Genomic DNA, 6,810 nt, shown 5'->3' on the forward strand with positions numbered 1-6,810 from the left:
TTTGTAACTCTGTATTGTCTGTACTGTTCTTTTGCTATTTTGTAAAAGGTTGTCTGTCTATTAATGTTTTCCTCCTTTTATTTTTAAAATAAAAAAGTATCTGTTTTCTATATGGCAGTAATTTTCAAAATTATTTTTATAAATTTTTGGTCAAATAAGTTATACATTTTTTACAATCTTTGTGTTTTTATACTCTGAAATTTTATGAAACCTTTATATTACCAATTTACAAAAAATGTTCTTTTTTGTTTTACTGAATATTATTCTTTATTTTTCACATATGCATGGCTTTCTTTTTTTTATTTGTGTAACATAGAAGAACTTTCTTATTCACATTAAAACCTACATGTTTTTGTTTATAATTTTCCTTTGATGTAAAGGTGCATTCATGTTTATTTACCTCAACACTGAACTACTCTATTTGGGAAATATGACATGCATACAGAAAGTAACACAACTTGCCTGGCCAGTTTAATAGCTACGTATAAACTCAACATCCTTTTTACTCTTGCTCAGATGAGTAAGTAGCATATTCTCTTTTTGTGCTTTTTTTCAATTCTTCTATCCAAACTACAAAATTTGAGGAAATTTCTGACAATTGAAGTAAACATTTCTTTATTTTTATTGATGGTTTTAGCATCTGTGTAACAGAATTGTATTTGTTAGTATGGTCCTGCCTTTTGGAAACCCTTTACAAGTGGAACTGGGTAATAAGAGATATTAAGTGCCTTGTTTCATCTACCCAACATAGTGTTAGTGATTCAGTTTTGTTTTTGTATGTTTAGCAGTCTTTTATTTTCAGTTTGTATAGAATTCCATGACATAAATGCATGGATGAAGTCCATTTCTACGTTCTTATTTTGAGGATTTTTATTTGCTCTCTATGCTTTAGGGAATTAGGCAGAGAAATCTAAATTAATCCTCTAGCTGTACTTATTGTTGTTGGTGCAAAAATATTCCTAACTTTGGAAGTCACACAGCTGAGCAACACTGTTTTCCACTATTTTTGCTGTAGATGATACCTCTGACTGAAGCCACCTAGAGGTTAAAACCCTTTTTGTGAAAGTTTCTGTTATGGCTTGTGTGTAGACGCCCCCCTAAAGCCTCATGCAATTATACATGGACCTTTTTCAGAGATGCCTGGATCTAAACTGTGTGATACTGAGACTGATTCATGGTGCAATGCTAGGATCAAGGGCACTAGAATTAAGGGTGTGAGTGCTACCTAGCCTGGATAAGCTAGAAGGAATAGAAAAAATTGTGGTCATTCCTTGTTGCTTTCCTACCTTCTGCCCACCATGAATTATTTCTCCTCTGTGAAACCACTCTGACTTGGAACCAGCTGATTATGTACTGAAATCACTACAAACTGTAAGCTTAATGAATCTTTCCTTTTTAACTTTGGGTACTGGCTATTTTGTTTCAGCAGTGAGAGTAGTGACTAAGACAGTTTCATTCCAGTGTATTGTCTGGATATCATGTTAATAATATCCCTTAGTTATTATGGACTGATCAGGTCCACAATCTCCTGAATGAGTGTGCAGTTAAGGCTAAATAAAAAGAGGCAAATGGAATGATTGTAGGGCTCCAGGAGGATCAAAGCCCTCTCACAGAATTTGAGATTCTCTCAGGGCTAAGACCAAGACCTTCTCTCAGTAGCCCATATTTATTTGGTTATCAGAAGAAAGGAAGCGAGTACTCAAGAAGTGGGGAACCACTCAAGGACTTCTCCAAGTAAGGTAGTAAGTTAATCCACCCGGGAGTGAGATGCCTGAGGCTATAGTCTTTATCTAGCTGAGGTTGGATCCAGTTATCCTTGGCTGTGACCTTGTCTTATCCTTTGAGGCTTTCTGGCTTCATCAGCCACTATAGGCCTTCGTGGGGATTAATGATTCACAGAGGTTCACTTACTATGAGCTCACTGCCCATCTCTAGACAAGGAGCCTAGGCTTTGGACAGACTCACAAGTAAACATGAAAAGCCCATTGGTTAATTTAAATCCTGCTCAGGGCTGCTTTGTAGTGGTCTCCATTAATTCCTCCTTTCTAATTGCAGCAGTTGAAACATGGCTAGCACTGTCGGGTTTGGCATTTCATGTAGCAGACTAAGAAAAGAAGTGAAAGGGGCAAATATGTTAATATAATCAGTCCATTGTAGAATCCATAATGGGTCTGTTGGCAGCAGACTTCACCACTGTTTGAAGATCTTGTCTCTCTATGACCACGTGTTCCAGGATGGCATCCATAATGATGATTTATGAGAAGGTCTAAATTCTCTTTATGAAGTGGATTTAGTGGATCCTGGTAGAAGGAATCTACCATATTTACTATTGGTTTCATCTGTATGATTACTTGGAGTTTGGTAGTCTTTAGGCAAGAATAACCAATTTTTTTGAGAAATTAGTATTACTATGGTGTTGTTTTAGGCATCTTGTGGTTACACTTTTCCACTGGTTGTTCAAGACCAAGTTAAACTGAGACCTGCATTAATTAAAATTAACTTCTTGGTATCTACCAAGGCCAGCTAAGTCTCCTCAGGATTTACCTTGGAACCAAGTACAGTGCCTCTCAGTTCTTCTGTCAGTGTCAGCCCTCTGGATGATGTCAGCCATTGCTTGACCAAGTTGCTTTCTCTGAAAGCTTGGGAGATTTTTCTCTCCTAGTGACTCTCCTTAGGCAGACTATACATTGTAGAATCACTTGCCTCTGTGGTCCCACAATTTCCTTGATCAGAAGATCAGGGACTCAACTGAGTTATAGGATGTCACAGCAAAGATTCTCTTATGTCCTGGTTCCTCATTGACCTTGGAGGGCTAGAGCCAAAATGTTGGCTATCTACTTAGCCCATCTATCTTTCTAACTTTTGGTCTCCAAACCCCAGTTGTTGAACATCTAGAAGATAAGGTTAATAACATTACCTTGTAGTGGGAGGACCTTGAAATATAAAATGTAGCTAGAGAACTGTTATTTTTTTTTACCAACCAAAGAGGTTGTAGTAGTTGAATCACTATAGAGTGTTAACAGACAACAGTTATATAATTTTGCAGAGAAAATTTGAAATCAAAAGCCATATATAAGGGCTGGGGATTTAGCTCAGCAGCAAAGCACCTGCCTGGGAAGCACGAGGTAGTGAGTTCGATTCCTGGTACCAGAAAAAAAAAAAAAAAAAAAAAAAAAAGCCATACATAATAGTGTAGAATAACAGGTATGATGACATTTTTGAAACATATTTAAATCTCCATCTTGGAATAGAATAAACTTTTAAGTCAGTCATCCCTACCTAATACAGAAGAAGCTTTTACCTAATTTGTTCTCCTTTAATAGGATGTCATTAAAGAAGTTTATAACATTGCCTGGGCTATTTAATGTCTATGTATCTCTAAATGTAGTGGCACATACATAGCATACACATCACATAGGTTTTTGCTAAAAATTATCACTGGACTGATGACCATACGTTGGTTCAACATGGACCTCATATTACAAGTATCTGGGGTACAAGAGGAAGGCAGATGTCTATCAGTATAAACAATCCCAGTTTTACATTTTAGAATACTGTACATTTGGAAGGCATGAATACATTCAATACACCATGAAATTAGCAATAACAAATTGTCATTATTTTGTTTCTTGATTTATTTTTGTACCAAGAACATCTTTTAATCAGAAAACCTTATTGTCTTATTCTTTGAAAACTTAACCTTTTGATGATGACTAATGTAAATATATCACAATAATATATTTTGAACAATATTTCTGGGGTGTCTCCCATAAGGCTATGGAGATTACTGGGGCTGCCTATTAATGAACAAGGACTGGAAGAATGTTTCCAGGCTGCTTCTTCTTTATTTATCAATTGGAGTCCTGGCCATCAGGTTCTCCTCACACTAATTTTTTTTTTTTGTTTAATTATCTTGATAAATTTTTGATAACCCATGAAAATGCAATCTCAATGCTTAACACATTAAATGTGAACAATGCGAGACTCAAGTAATAACACATACACAACAATACGCATAACATTTATAAAATCAATTTTGACATCATTTTGACCAGCTAATAACCTTGGTGGAAGTATACCTTTAATTTTGGATGACATTTATTTAGCGAAATTAAATTATAGACAAATGCTTCAAAAATCCAAAAACACAAAAGGCAGAAAAATTTGTTGAGCTCAAATAAAACAGCTGTTTACAGATTGGGTAGAGAGACAAACAAAGACACACACACATGACAGTTTTCTTATAAAATCAGAGTGCACACATATACTTTTGCCAAATTGCATTATAATAATTTTTATATTTTTAAAGTTTGTAGTTATAAAAAGACTAGCCAGAACTTTTAAAAAATAGGTCAATTAGCAGACATATCTTATAAGAAGAATTTGAAAAAAATAAAAACCTTTTATCTAATTTGGATGCCTGATATCATATGGTGTCAGTTGATAGGAATCCAAAATATTCTGTAGAGCTCCTGCCATAAATGGGGTCTGAACTTCATTATTAACAACAGGTTGTTTAAGATTTTTTAATGTCTGAATTTCAAAAGGAAAATGAGAAACAATCTCCTCATTACGAGTGCTTTGCTGAGTTCCAACCGGGAAGCAAGCAGGGGTGCCAATGATTTCACCTTTTGTGCCGGCTTGTTCCTTTAAAATCTGTAAGTTTCTAGGTAGAGCCACATGGGATGTTCTTTTGAAATGCTCCTGCTCCTGTTCAAGTGTCTCTGCTGGGATCTCTTTTGTTTCCTCTGTGTCTAAGTCAGAGACTTGACTGTAGACTCTGCAACGAACTTAAAACTGGATGAACTAGGTTCTAAGTTGGGAATGTCTCAGGGGAAATGACTTTTCCTGTTCTGTGTGCCTTTTTAAGATTTTTCCAACTCTTTCCCAGTCATCAATATGTACAGTGCCTGTCTGAGGAAACCATGAATTATATTTGGCTCCTCTTGTAACATTTTGTTAGCCCCCGAGCATTTAAGCAAATCTTGGAGCAGACTTATGTATCTTTGCTCTTCTGTTGAAAATTTTTGGCCCATTTTACTCCTGGATCAAAATGGCTTGTTCGCACTGGGAAGACTTACCCCTATTTCTTGAGGAACGATTCTCTTCCCCCCTTTCTGCAGAAGTTCCTGGTGGAGTTTTCATCCTGTAAAGGCCTTCACCATCTCCCACATTTTCCACTCTAGGTAGACTAACTCATTCAGGCCAAAAATTTCCAGTCCAAGGACTATATGTCCCTGTTCTGGGATACCAGGTATTGGGTTAATAATATCCTTTAGTTATTGCAGGCTGATCAGGTCTGAAATCTCTTGCATGAATGTATGGTGAATGCTAAATAAAAAGAGGCAAATGGAATGATTGCAGGGCTCCAGGAGGATAAAAGCCCTCTCACAGAATTTGAGATTCTCTCAGGGTTAAGACTACAACCTTCTCTGAGTGGCCATATTTATTTAGTTATCAAAAGAAGGGAGGGGAGTACTCAAGAAGGGTAGAACCACTCAAGGACTTTTCCAAGTAAGGTATTATATTAATCTACCCAGGAGTGAGATGCTTGAGGCTATAGTCTTTATCTAGCTATTTGTATTTGGCAAAATACAAAGGTTGGATCCAGTTATCCTTGGCTGTGACCTTGTCTTATCCTTTGAGGCTTTCTGGTTTCATCCACCATTACAGGCCTTAGCAGGGATTAGTGACTCACAGTAAAGGAGCCTAGGCCTTGGACAGACTCACAAGTAAACATGAAAAGCCAATTGGTTAATTTAAATCCTGTTCAGGGCTGCTTCATAGTGGTCTCCATCAGGTGTGCTCTTTCTAAAATCTCTTGTCCTTGAGGGTTGTAAGGGGTTCCTGTAGTGTATTTAATGTGCCATAGTAGAAAAATGGATTATAATTGTTTACTAATATATGAAGGCCTATTGTCAGTCTTTATTGTGTGCAGAGCTCCCATAGAAGCAAATGCTGAGCAGCAATGTTGTTGAACTTGTTGTATTTTTTCTCCTGTGTGGCAAGTTGTATGAATTAAATGAGTATGGATCAAAAGGTACATGAATATATCACAGTTTGCCAAAAGAAGATAGGTGTGTAATATCCATTTGCCAAATACCATTACATTAGAAGCTTCTTGAGTTACTGCCTTCTTGTGGCACAAGCCTAGGATTCTTTTGACAAGCAGGACAAGATATAATATTTTATCTGGCTGAGACCTGGATAACTGAAATTCTTTGGTTAAAGTTTTACTATTTTGATGATGGTATGAATGAGATTGTCTAGCTGCATCAAATGGAGTAGGAAAAGCAATTAATAAATCAGCTTGCTGATTCCCATATGTTGAAAATCCAGATAAATTAGAATGAGACCTTATGTGACCAATATAAAAGGGTGCTGTTTGATTATGAATTACCTTTTGTAACCTGATAAACAAATTAAGTAGAAGCAGATCTAAAGTTGACCATAGGGTAGCCCTCTTGAGTCTCTGAATAAGGTAGGCTGCATAGGCTGATCACTGATTATGTTAATAGGTTTAGAGTTAAATTGTTATATGACAAAAAAAAAATAGCAGTAATTTCAGACCTTTGTGCTGAAAGTCCTAGAGCCTCTATTACCTGCTGATAGTGCTTGCTCCAAATGATGGTCTTGATCATTGATGAACCATCAGTAAAACAGACTACTGCATCAGAAATAGGTTCAAATTTAGTAATTTTTGGAATAATACTCGAGTACTTGAGAAAAATTGAAAGAGAGGATCACTGGGAAAGTGATAATCAATTTGTCCTATAAAATATGCAAATGGTACTTGCCCATATAAAGCTT

Source organism: Chinchilla lanigera, unplaced genomic scaffold, assembly GCF_000276665.1.
Source record: "Chinchilla lanigera isolate Chin_1 unplaced genomic scaffold, ChiLan1.0 scaffold00183, whole genome shotgun sequence".
Classification (NCBI taxonomy): Eukaryota; Metazoa; Chordata; class Mammalia; order Rodentia; family Chinchillidae; genus Chinchilla; species Chinchilla lanigera.